Source organism: Dendrobates tinctorius, unplaced genomic scaffold (genome assembly GCF_039654945.1).
Source record: "Dendrobates tinctorius isolate UK_male_01 unplaced genomic scaffold, ASM3965494v1 ptg000041l, whole genome shotgun sequence".
In the NCBI taxonomy this organism is placed as follows: domain Eukaryota; kingdom Metazoa; phylum Chordata; class Amphibia; order Anura; family Dendrobatidae; genus Dendrobates; species Dendrobates tinctorius.
Genome location: NW_027361709.1, coordinates 5,035,216 through 5,049,244, shown reverse-complemented (window position 1 = coordinate 5,049,244; position 14,029 = coordinate 5,035,216).

The following is a 14,029-nucleotide window of genomic DNA, read 5'->3' as shown; positions in this document are numbered from 1 at the left end:
AGAACGATCACCCCTGTGTATGGGAGAGTCGGCTGAGATCCCTGTCTTTAGAACGATCGCCCCTGTGTATGGGAGAGTCGGCTGAGATCCCTGTCTTTAGAACGATCGCACCTGTGTATGGGAGAGTCGGCTGAGATCCCTGTCTGCAGAACGATCGCCTCTGTGTATGGGAGAGTCGGTTGAGATTGCTGTCCGCAGAACGATCGCCCCTGTGTATGGGAGAGTCGGCTGAGATCCCTGTCTTTAGAACGATCGCCCCTGTGTATGGGAGAGTCGGCTGAGATCACTGTCTGCAGAACGATCGCCCCTGTGTATGGGAGAGTCGGCTGAGATCCCTGTCTTTAGAATGATCGCCCCTATGTATGGGAGAGTCGGCTGAGATCATTGTCCACAGAATGATCGCCCCTGTGCATGGGAGAGTCGGCTGAGATCCCTGTCTGCAGAACGATCTCCCCTGTGTATGGGAGAGTCGGTTGAGATTGCTGTCCGCAGAACGATCGCCCCTGTGTATGGGAGAGTCGGCTGAGATCCCTGTCTTTAGAACGATCGCCCCTGTGTATGGGAGAGTCGGCTGAGATCCCTGTCTGCAGAACGATCGCCCCTGTGTATGGGAGAGTCGGCTGAGATCCCTGTCTTTAGAATGATCGCCCCTATGTATTCCCATACAGGGATCTCAGCTGACTCTCAGCTGACTCTCCCGGCTGAGATCATTGTCCGCAGAATGATCGCCCCTGTGTATGGGAGGGTCGGTTGAGATCGCTGTCCGCAGAACGATCACCCCTGTGTATGGGAGAGTCAGATGAGATCGCTGTCTGCAGAACGATCGCCCCTGTGTATGGGAGAGTCGGATGAAATCGCTGTCTGCAGAACGATCGCCCCTGTGTATGGGAGAGTCGGCTGAGATCGTTGTCCGCAGAACAATCGCCCCTGTGTATGGGAGAGTCGGATGAGATCCCTGTCCGCAGAACGATCGCCCCTGTGTATAGGAGAGTCGGCTGAGATCGTTGTCCGCAGAACGATCGCCCCTGTGTATGGGAGAGTCGGATGAGATCCCTGTCCGCAGAACGATCGCCCCTGTGTATGGGAGGGTCGGATGAGATCCCTGTCCGCAGAACGATCGCCCCTGTGTATGGGAGAGTCGGATGAGATCCCTGTCTGCAGAACGATCGCCCCTGTGTATGGGAGAGTCGGCTGAGATCCCTGTCTTTAGAACGATCGCCCCTGTGTATGGGAGAGTCGGATGAGATCCCTGTCTGCAGAACGATTGCCCCTGTGTATGGGAGAGTTGGCTGAGATCGCTGTCCGCAGAACGATCGCCCCTGTGTATGGGAGAGTCGGATGAGATCGCTGTCTGCAGAACGATCGCCCCTGTGTATGGGAGAGTCGGCTGAGATCCCAGTCTTTAGAACGATCGCCCCTGTGTATGGGAGAGTCGGCTGAGATCCCTGTCTGCAGAACGATCGCCCCTGTGTATGGGAGAGTCGGTTGAGATTGCTGTCCGCAGAATGATCGCCCCTGTGTATGGGAGAGTCGGCTGAGATCCCTGTCTTTAGAACGATCGCCCCTGTGTATGGGAGAGTCGGCTGAGATCCCTGTCTGCAGAACGATCGCCCCTGTGTATGGGAGAGTCGGCTGAGATCCCTGTCTTTAGAACGATCGCCCCTGTGTATGGGAGAGTTGGCTGAGATCCCTGTCTGCAGAACGATCGCCCCTGTGTATGGGAGAGTCGGCTGAGATCGTTGTCCGCAGAACGATCGCCCCTGTGTATGGGAGGGTCGGTTGAGATGGCTGTTCGCAGAACGATCGCCCCTGTGTATGGGAGAGTCGGCTGAGATCCCTGTCTTTAGAACGATCGCCCCTGTGTATGGGAGAGTCGGTTGAGATCGCTGTCTGCAGAACGATCACCCCTATGTATGGGAGAGTCGGCTGAGATCGCTGTCTGCAGAACGATCGCCCCTGTGTATGGGAGAATCGGTTGAGGTCGCTGTCTGCAGAACGATCTCCCCTGTGTATGGGAGAGTCGGCTGAGATCGTTGTCCGCAGAACGATCGCCCCTGTGTATGGGAGAGTCGGATGAGATCCCTGTCCGTAGAACGATCGCCCCTGTGTATGGGAGGGTCTGTTGAGATCGCTGTCCGCAGAACGATCGCCCCTGTGCATGGGAGAGTCGGATGAGATCGCTGTCTGCAGAACGATCGCCCCTGTGTAAGGGAGAGTCGGATGAGATCGCTGTCCGCAGAACGATCGCCCCTGTGTATGGGAGAGTCGTCTGAGATCGCTGTCTGCAGAACGATCGCCCCTGTGTATGGGAGAGTCGGCTGAGATCCCTGTCTGCAGAACGATCGCCCCTGTGTATGGGAGAGTCAGTTGAGATTGCTGTCCGCAGAACGATCGCCCCTGTGTATGGGAGAGTCGGCTGAGATCCCTGTCTTTAGAACGATCGCCCCTGTGTATGTGAGAGTCGGCTGAGATCCCTGTCTGCAGAACGATCGCCCCTGTGTATGGGAGAGTCGGCTGAGATCCCTGTCTTTAGAACGATCGCCCCTGTGTATGGGAGAGTCGGCTGAGATCCCTGTCTGCAGAACGATCGCCCCTGTGTATGGGAGGGTCGGTTGAGATTGCTGTCCGCAGAACTATCGCCCCTGTGTATGGGAGAGTCGGCTGAGATCCCTGTCTTTAGAACGATCGCCCCTGTGTATGGGAGAGTCGGTTGAGATCGCTGTCTGCAGAACGATCACCCCTATGTATGGGAGAGTCGGCTGAGATCCCTGTCTGCAGAACGATCGCCCCTGTGTATGGGAGAGTCGGCTGAGATCCCTGTCTTTAGAACGATCGCCCCTGTGTATGGGAGAGTCGGTTGAGATCGCTGTCTGCAGAACGATCACCCCTATGTATGGGAGAGTCAGCTGAGATCGCTGTCTGCAGAACGATCGCCCCTGTGTATGGGAGAGTCGGCTGAGATCCCTGTCTTTAGAATGATCGCCCCTATGTATGGGAGTCGGCTGAGATCATTGTGCGCAGAATGATCGCCCCTGTGCATGGGAGAGTCGGCTGAGATCCCTGTCTTTAGAACGATCGCCCCTGTGTATGGGAGAGTCGGTTGAGATCGCTGTCTGCAGAACGATCACCCCTATGTATGGGAGAGTCAGCTGAGATCCCTGTCTGCAGAACGATCGCCCCTGTGTATGGGAGAGTCGGCTGAGATCGCTGTCTGCAGAACGATCGCCCCTGTGTATGGGAGAGTCGGTTGAGATCGCTGTCTGCAGAACGATCGCCCCTGTGTATGGGAGAGTCGGCTGAGATCCCTGTCCGCAGAACGATCGCCCCTGTGTATGGGAGAGTCGGTTGAGATCGCTGTCCGCAGAACGATCGCCCCTGTGTATGGGAGAGTCGGCTGAGATCGCTGTCCGCAGAACGATCACCCCTGTGTATGGGAGAGTTGGCTGAGATCCCTGTCCGCAAAATGATCGCCTCTGTGTATGGGAGAGTCGGCTGAGATCGTTGTCCGCAAAATGATCGCCTCTGTGTATGGGAGAGTCAGCTGAGATCGTTGTCCGCAAAATGATCGCCCCTGTGCATGGGAGAGTTGGCTGAGATCGCTGTTTGCAGACCGATCGCCTGAAGCATCGTTCATCAGTCAGCCATCTAATATACACGGCAGACTTTGCCCTTGAAAGAGAACGCTGGCACAAAAGTCGTCCGCACCCGTCACGTGTCGTCATTTCCTTTCTAGACACCAAGTACAATGCTTTACATTTTTACATTTAACTTAATGAGTCCAGAACTACAACTCCCAGGATACACTCAGGCTATAAATGTAGATGAGAAATTCAGTAAAAGGGGAAAAAAAATAAAAATGTAAATGCCAGTTCTGCCCACAGCTTCTGCCAAGCCGGGCACGGTGCCAAAGCAAGACTGCCAGCACACATAGACATAATGTACATGCTTTCATCTCTGGGGTGCCATCAGTGGGGTGCAGCTGCTGTCTGAGCCGGAGATATTGTCACATCCCGCGAGGTACTAAAACCTCATCTCTGCAGCTCTTGCCTTTGATTTCCAGCGCTCACACAATGCAGCAGATGGAGAAGAGTCAGACGCCATTTGGTCTATTCATTAATATCCGCACTTCTATTAGCGATTCCCAAATTATCCTCCGCTGTACCTGCTCTAACCAGCTCCTCCATGACCTTTCTACAGAGACAACTGCAATGCAATCCCCCATGGATGAGCCCCTGAATAGACACGTGCCCACCTTCTAATTCTGATTGACATCCACCAGGTGGGGGCAGTTACCACCCACACCGACATGGCGGGGGGCAGGATAGTACATGAGTGCATCCGAAATCACCAGACCACCCTGGTGATCACATCACCGGCCATTGTCTCACCGACGAAGAGGGACAGTGTGGTCCCAAAGAGCCAGTACCCAACTGGCCCCTAGATCCTGGTCTACATTCTCCACAGGAACCTGCGAACAGCAGTGCCCCCCATCCTGGGCCGCCCGCTATGACCATCCAGAAGAAAAAAGACGCGCACTCTTGCTGTGGAGATAGGTGCTGACTGTATGTGGAGGGTCCACAAACAATAGTCAGTAGATAAACAGTCGCACTCAAGTGTGGATTAATCTTGCCAAAAAATCTTGAAGATTTTGTGAAATTTTTGGATTTTAATTTTATTTCAAATACATCAAATAGTGTAACACCGCAGACAAAAGAAGTATCCAAAATGAGGGTATAATATCGTAATCCAGGATATGAGTATACTATGGTTACGTTTCGACCTACTAAGAGGTTCAGGCTGCTCCCATGCCATCAGCCCCTATTTGGGACTTCTGAAAATGATCTAATTAATCTTTTCCTTGATACTACTTGAGTATGGTTTGAGAAAGGCCTCTTAGTAGGTCGAAACGTAACCATAGTATACTCATATCCTGGATTACGATATTATACCCACATTTTGGATACTTCTTTTGTCTGCGGTGTTACACTATTTGATGTATTTGAAATAAAATTAAAATCCAAAAATTTCACAAAATCTTCAAGATTTTTTGGCAAGATTAATCCACACTTGAGTGCGACTGTTTATCTACTCGCTATGACCATCCGTCTTGGGCTATTGACCTGCACAACTAAGTAAAATACTGAGCTCCAGCTTTTTATTTGTGTGCTGTTCCCTTATCCGTTCCCCAGCTGTGCCAAGGCTACCAGACACCCCGGGCTGGTAACATGAAGCCTGAGCCATATTCTTGCAGGAAGCCCCTATGACAAGCCACCCCAACAGGCAGGATGTCCCACTGTGCTGCTAGATCCTGCCTCCAATGCAATGGAAAACTATGATAATGTTGCCAAGAGATTTACAATTTGTAGGTGAAACATTACCTGAGCATTCCCTACCCAAAGGGTCCACTCCCTACTGGTGATCGGGTCGGCCCTAAACCCAGGACCATCAATGCCTCCAGAAATCCAGGACCAATGATGTCGCCGGAAATCCAGGACCAGCGATGTCGCCAGAAATCCAGGACCAGGGATGTCACCGGTCCTGTGTGATTGAAGCCTAATCCCCGAATCATACATTTTGCTACTTTCTAATATTCACATTGTTTTATTCTCTTGTAATTTTCAAGATCTCCACTTGCCATCAGGGAATATGAATATTTTCAGGCTATCCCCTAGACCAGTGTTCCCCAACTCCGGTCCTCAAGAGCCTCCAACAGGTCATGTTTTAAGGAAGTTTTCAGGATTTCATTTAAAATTGCCCAGGTGAGATCGGCTCACCTGCACAGGCAATAATTCCACCACCTGGGTGATACGAAGGAAAAACTTAAAACCTGACCTGTTGGTGGCTCTTGAGGACTGGAGTTGGGGAACACAAAATCCTATACAGACCTACAGAAACGAGAGGTTACAGCGGTGTCATTTCTGCTGTGCAGCCTGTGTAACGCACACCGAGACATAGTAGAACCTCGCCACCATAGAGAGAGATGGCTACATCGGAGGTGTTGAGCTCACAGAGCATTGCTGGGACTGGATACAAGTGGACACTGAATGTATTTACTGACAGCGAGTAGAGATACTAAGAATGGCAATGATATGAAACACAAAGTATATTAGAAAGTTACAGAACGTTTCATTTTACGATGATGAAACCTTAATGGACGATGTTAAGCCGATTGACCGACGGTCTTGGCGGCAGCGCGGTTTGTACGGCCGCCCTCATCCCACATACTGTATGTAGCGACTGCTGCCAGATGTGCCGCAGTAATGATGGCTTATTAGGGGTTAAAGTGGCGGCAGCGCAGCCTTGATTTCCATATATATTCTCCGTGCGTCGCTCTTCTCTTTGTCGCTTTTTCCTCCTTGTTCTGGAGCTTCTGCACGCTCGCCTGTCAAGGTCTGTGCATCCAAGAGCCAAGATTTCACTGTTTTGGACAAGAAAAAAAATGACATTTTGATAGAATTCTGACTTCAAGGATTGAGGCTCCGGTGACATATACGAGCCGCTTATCTTACAGAGGGAGGCCACCACTGTGTAGCCGGGGAGTGAGACTGAAGAGACAGCTGCACATAGAAGGAGACAGTCACTCCAGACTCGACAACAGTGACTGCGAATACAGAGGTCTGATACTAGGAAAGCTGGCTGACAACTAATACTAACATGGCCAACATTACAACTGCCACAGAGGTTGTCACCCAGACTGACAGCAGCAGATTAGTGCTCTACAAGGTGGCACACACCCAGCAGGGTCACATAACTCATCTCAAGCAAGACCAACACCTTTGACAGCAGGGCCAAGATGACCGGCAGGGCCACGCCACCAATGGCCATCAGAACAACAGCAGCCAGCAAGGCCCATACCTGATGACTTACAGGGCCACATTACTAATCAGCAGGCCAAAGACTGAATACCCGGAGGGCCATGCCACCGATGACCAGAATGGCCACGCCACCAATGGCAAGCAGGGCCAATATACCAGATGACCAGAAGGAATACGCCACCAATGGCCAGCAGGGCCAATATATCAGATGACAGGCAGGGCCACACCACCAATGGCCAGCAGGGCCAATATACCAGATGACCAGAAGGGATACGCCACCAATGGCCAGCAGGGCCAATATACCAGATGACCAGAAGGGATACGCCACCAATGGCCAGCAGGGCCAATATACCAGATGACAGGCAGGGCCACACCACTGATGGCCAGCAGGGCCAATATATCAGATGACGGCAGGGCCACACCACCAATGGCCAGCAGGGCCAATATACCAGATGACCAGAAGGGATACGCCACCAATGGTCAGCAGGGCCAATATATCAGATGACAGTCAAGGCCACGCCACCAATGGCCAGCAGGGCCAACCAGATGTCCAGAAGGGATACGCCACCAATGGCCAGCAGGGCCAATATACCAGATGACAGGCAGGGCCACACCACTGATGGCCAGCAGGGCCAATATACCAGATGACAGGCAGGGCCACACCACTGATGGCCAGCAGGGCCAATATATCAGATGACAGGTAGGACCACACCACCAATGGCCAGCAGGGCCAATATACCAGATGACCAGAAGGGATACACCACCAATGGCCAGCAGGGCCAATATACCAGATGACAGGCAGGGCCACACCACTGATGGCCAGCAGGGCCAATATATCAGATGACAGGCAGGGCCACACCACTGATGGCCAGCAGGGCCAATATACCAGATGACAGTCAGGGCCACGCCACCAAGGGCCAGCAGGACCAATATACTAGATGACAGGCAGGGCCACACCAACAATGGCCAGCAGGACCAATATACCAGATTACAGTTAGGGCCACACCACCAATGGCCAGCAAGGCCAATATACCAGATGGCAGGCAGGGTCACACCACCAATGGCAATGGCCAGCAAGACCAATATACCAGATGGCAGGCAGGGCCACACCACCAATGGCCAAAAGACAATAAAAATCTGGAGCAAGTTCAGAGAAGAGCTACTAGGATGGTGAGGGGACTGCAAAGTATGAACGGTTAAAGGATCAGGGAATGATTATCAAGCAAAAAAGAAGCTGCCTACAAATAGCTGAAGGGATTTCACAATGTAGACGGATCATCATTTTTCTCATTTGCGCATGGAAACACGAGAAGCAATGGAATGAAACTGAAAGGTAGAAGATACAGATTAGATATTACAAAAACTTTTTTACAGTGAGGGAGATCAATGAGGGGAACGGGCTGCCATGAGAGGTGGCGAGTTCTCCTTCAATGGAAGTCTTAAAACAGAGGCTGGACAGACATCTGTCTGTCTGAGGTGGTTTAGTGACTCCTGCATTGAGCAGGGGGTCGGACACGATGACCCCGGGGGTCCCTTCCAACTCTAACATTCTAGGATTCTATGAGTCTCTGATATACCTATAATGACTTACAGGTCCACGTTACTGATCAGCAAGCTAAAGACTCAATGTCCAGCAAGACCATGCAGCTGATAGCCAGCATTGCCCATATAACAGATGACCGTTAGGGTCACGCCACCGACGCCTAGCAGAACCAGAACACTGATGTCCAGCAGGGCCCAAATACCTGATGACTTATAGGGACACATTACTGATCACCAGGCCATAGACTTAATGCCAGAAAGGCCATGCAACCGATGGCGAGTAGGGCCCATATACCAAATGACTATCAGGTCCACACCGCCAACGTCCAGCAGCCCCCATGCCACCAACAGCCAGCAGGGCCAAAATACCAGATGACCGGCAGGGCCAATATACCACCGATGGCTAGCTGGACCAGAACATCGATGGCCAGGAGGGCCCAAATGCCTGAAGACCTATGGGGCCACGCTATAGATCAGAAGGCTATAGACTGAATGGCCAGCAGGGCCACGCCATCTATGACTGCAATACCTCACAGCTGATCTCATAGTCAATGGCCAGCAGGACCACACACACACACACACAATTGTCCCCACACCCAGTCCTGTTTGCCCGGACCAGGACACACAAGTACCCTGCACAGGCTGCTATTGGTCTTTCAGAAATCTTAGTGATTCGTAGACTGCAGAATAAATCAAAGCTTCCAGTGCAGTTCTCTAACAGTGGAGCTAGAGAAGGGATGACAGACACAGTGGGGGACAGAGAACACTGGCCAATAGAGTAGCAACTGTGGTTACTGTTATCGGGTACTTTGCATATAATTATAGGGGCACTGTGACTATTATATGGATACAATGGTCATCATTTGGCACTACGGTTATACTGTAAATACAGGGGCACTGGCTAACATTACAGGGACACTCTCAGGGGCGTAACTACCGGGGTAGCAGCTGAAGCGGTTGCTTTGGGGCCCGGCCCATATAGGGGCCCGCCGCCCGGGTCCCCGGCTCCAATCGGCGCTACCCGGTAGTGCAATTTAATTACCCCAACCACCAGTCCGCGGCCCAGCACCGGGCCAATGCAGTGCTCTTGCTGGTCCGCGGACACAAGGGGAGCCGGCGGCTGTGTAGCAGCTGATACTCGCCCTGCATAGCGGTCCCAGTCGGTGCGGCGGCTTCACCCAGATTCCAGCGCTGAGCTGTCAAGTGTACCGCTCATTTAAGGTCATGAATATGGACACCACTCCTCTCCTATAGGCGTGGCGTCCATCTTCATGCACCTTAATGAGCGGTAGCACGTGACCGCTCCACACAGGAAGAAGCTGAAGCGCCGCGAGATGCAAGGAGGGAAGTTCAGCGACGGGAGGGTAAGTATGATGGGGGAGGATGGGGGAGCCGAGCGGAGCCATATATACAAGGGAGGGACAGGGGAGCCATATATACAAGGGAGGGAGAGTGGGAGCAGAGCCATGTATACAGGATGGGAGGGTGGGAGGGGAGCCATGCATACAACAGGGGGAGCCACACAGAGCTGGACAGGACGGGGGGAACCACACATACATTTTCTGATTATTAGAAAATAATCTGCATGTACAGTACTCCAGTACAATTTTTCTTAAGTGCTCAATGCTCCATTTCCTTGTAGGTTCCAGTCATCATTAGCAGTGACGGTCATCAGTAGAAGTAGCCCGGTGCTCCCACTGAAACAGAGAAACAAGCCAGGTGCTCCCACTCCTTCAAAACCTATGGTGAGTTGAGTCACATTATACATGTTATAATTAAATGATAAGTATGCACTGCTAAACTACAACCGCGTCCATAGCCCCGCCCCCTTATGACCAAAGCCCCGCCCCTGTCACACCTCCATCCCCGCCCTGCCGGGCCATGGAAGAATGGTCTTGCTTGAAGCCGGTCCCTGGTGCAAAAAAGGTAGGGGACCACTGGTGTAGGGGATCCGGGGCCCCGGCGGAAAAAAGTGTACACTATGATTTTGCAGCCTACGCTACATTTCTGTGCCTGCTGTGCGGAGCGAAGCACATATTTGGCCCGCCTCCCTGCAGCCAGTCACAGAGTGTATTGCTTCAGACTAGTTCAGTCCCGCCCCTTCCCGGAGCCCTCGCTGTCTGTTAGCTCTCTGCAGAGCGGCCTGCCGCATGGACCTCTGGGAAATGTAGTTCATGGAGGGGTGTGTCTTTGAGGGGGTGTGTCTTTGAGGGGGCCCCGTTTAAAAGTTTGCTATGGGGCCCAATCAGTTCTAGTTACGCCCCTGGACACTGTGGCTCTAAGATTCCACGGACTCAGTGGCTCCTATTCCAGGGGCAGTGTTGTCATTATTGGGGTGTGATATGTGAGGACCCATGGACTGTGTTGCGCACCGCACTTTCGCACCTCCCCGTTGTCCTGCCTTAATCGCTGTACGCATGGATATTTGCTTTGTGCCAGTGTCACCCTGAACAGTAGTCGCCCATCGCCAGCAGAAGGGAAACAATGGCGACTAGAATATAACTATTTCCATAATTCACACAATGGTCGGTCTCTTGGCACCAAAAATATTCATCTCCCCATCTAATAGGATGTGTCCTCCGCTCACAGCTGGTCCTGCGGATAATTGAGTCGCCCTTCATCTTAAAGCAACAAAAAAAAAAATGAATTTAATCAGTGAGAAAATGTCCATCATTTGCAGGAGAAGACGACGGTGAGAAAGGACGAAAAAAGGATCCGTGCAAGAGCTCTCCGGGGAGGAAGAGGTTAAAGCTGAGCTATTCATTTCTATGTACAGATACAGAGAATATAATAAAAACCCATCTTTGTGGGTCTCCTGCGCTAAAAGGGTTTTTTTTTTTAATCAGTTTCTATAGAAACCAGATCAAACATCCAATCTGAAGAGTGACGGGTGGTGCTGTCATCTGTGGCCACTAGATGGCGGCAACAAGCTGAGTGGGTAGTGAGGTTTTTTGTGATTTTTTTTTTTCTTTAATTCATATGAATGGGAGGACGGGGGGGGGGATGCTCAAAAAAAATCATGGCAGCAGTTTCAGATGTAGAATACTCAGCAACGCCTCCTTTATGGGACGCTCTGCTGCTCGCTTGCAATGCATGGCATAGGGAGAAGGCTCATTCTCATTTAATGAAAACCATATTTCAGGGAAATGCTAAAGCAAAAGATGCTGAGAGGAGAGAGGAGCAGGGTCTGGGGAACTGCACAAAAGCTTCATCTATGGAGTCAATCTATGGCTGCCCAGCAGCCACCATTGTACAGGAGGGGATTGCTAGTAGAGCAATTGCCTCCTACAGTTGTGGCCAAAAGTATTGACACCCCTGCAATTCTGTCAGATAATACTCCGTTTCTTCCTGAAAATGATTGCAAACACAAATTCTTTGTTATTATTATCTTCATTTAATTTGTCTTAAATGAAAAAACACAAAAGAGAATGAAGCAAAAAGCAAAACATTGATCATTTCACACAAAACTCCAAAAAGGGGCCAGACAAAAGTATTGGCACCCTCAGCCTAATACTTGGTTGCACAACCTTTAGCCAAAATAACTGCGACCAACCGCTTCCGGTAACCATCAATGAGTTTCTTACAATGCTCTGCTGGAATTTTAGACCATTCTTCTTTGGCAAACTGCTCCAGGTCCCTGATATTTGAAGGGTGCCTTCTCCAAACTGCCATTTTTAGATCTCTCCACAGGTGTTCTATGGGATTCAGGTCTGGACTCATTGCTGGCCACCTTAGAAGTCTCCAGTGCTTTCTCTCAAACCATTTTCTAGTGCTTTTTGAAGTGTGTTTTGGGTCATTGTCCTGCTGGAAGACCCATGACCTCTGAGGGAGACCCAGCTTTCTCACACTGGGCCCTACATTATGCTGCAAAATTTGTTGGTAGTCTTCTGACTTCAAAATGCCATGCACACGGTCAAGCAGTCCAGTGCCAGAGGCAGCAAAGCAACCCCAAAACATCAGGGAACCTCCGCCATGTTTGACTGTAGGGACCGTGTTCTTTTCTTGAAATGCCTCTGTTTTTCTCCTGTAAACTCTATGTTGATGCCTTTGCCCAAAAAGCTCTACTTTTGTCTCATCTGACCAGAGAACATTCTTCCTAAACGTTTTAGGCTTTTTCAGGTAAGTTTTGGCAAACTCCAGCCTGGCTTTTTTATGTCTCGGGGTAAGAAGTGGGGTCTTCCTGGGTCTCCTACCATACAGTCCCTTTTCTTTCAGATGCCGACGGATAGTACTTGTTGACACTGTTGTACCCTCGGACTGCAGGGCAGCTTGAACTTGTTTGGATGTTAGTGGAGGTTCTTTATCCAACATCCGCACAATCTTGCGTTGAAATCTCTTGTCAATTTTTCTTTTCTGTCCACATCTAGGGAGGTTAGTCACAGTGCCATGGGCTTTACACTTCCTGATGACACTGCGCACGGTAGACACAGGAACATTCAGGTCTTTGGAGATGGACTTGTAGCCTTGAGATTGCTCATGCTTCCTCACAATTTGGTTTCTCAAGTCCTCAGACAGTTCTTTGGTCTTCTTTCTTTTCTCCATGCTCAATGTGGTACACACAAGGACACAGGACAGAGGTTGAGTCAACTTTAATCCATGTCAACTGGCTGCAAGTGTGATTTAGTTATTGCCAACACCTGTTAGGTGCCACAGGTAAGTTACAGGTGCTGTTAATTACACAAATTAGAGAAGCATCACATGATTTTTCGAACAGTGCCAATACTTTTGTCCACCCTCTTTTTTATGTTTGGTGTGGAATTATATCCAATTTGGCTTTAGGACAATTCTTTTTGTGTTTTTTCATTTAAGACAAATTAAATGAAGATAATAATAACAAAGAATTTGTGTTTGCAATCATTTTCAGGAAGAAATTGGGTATTATCTGACAGAATTGCAGGGGTGTCAATACTTTTGGCCACAACTGTATCTTGCAGTCAGTATCCCACCAGAATCCACATGAACAGAAAATACATTTATATTTGCTCTATAAGCATTTCCCTTTCTGCACAGCTGTGGGGCGGTCACATTCTCCACCCCAGGGGATCCCATATGTTACATACGAGGGTCAAACCGAGCCCCAAAATCACCATTGCAAATCTCCATTACATTTCAATTGGTTTCCAAGGGAATTAAGGTTCTGTGTATAATTTCCTCCTCCGAACCCCAAATCTACAACAGGAACTGGAATATCCCAACTGTGAAATAGAAGAAGCCGCCATCAGGTTGTCAGTCACCCCAATAATGGTATAACCTGGGCATCTCCTGTATATAATTATATATGTACAGCTGGTACAGTATAACCTGGGCATCTCCTGTATATAATTATATATGTACAGCTGGTATAACCTGGGCATCTCCTGTATATAATTATATATGTACAGCTGGTATAACCTGGGCATCTCCTGTATATAATTATATATGTACAGCTGGTATAACCTGGACATCTCCTGTATATAATTATATATGTACAGCTGGTATAACCTGGGCATCTCCTGTATATACTGTATGTACAGCTTGTATAACCTGGGCATCTCCTGTATATAATATACTGTTTGTACAGCTGGTATAACATGGGCATCTTTTGTATATAATTATATCTGTACTGCTGGTATAACCTGGGCATCTCCTGTATATAATTATATATGTACAGCTGGTATAACCTGGGCATCTCC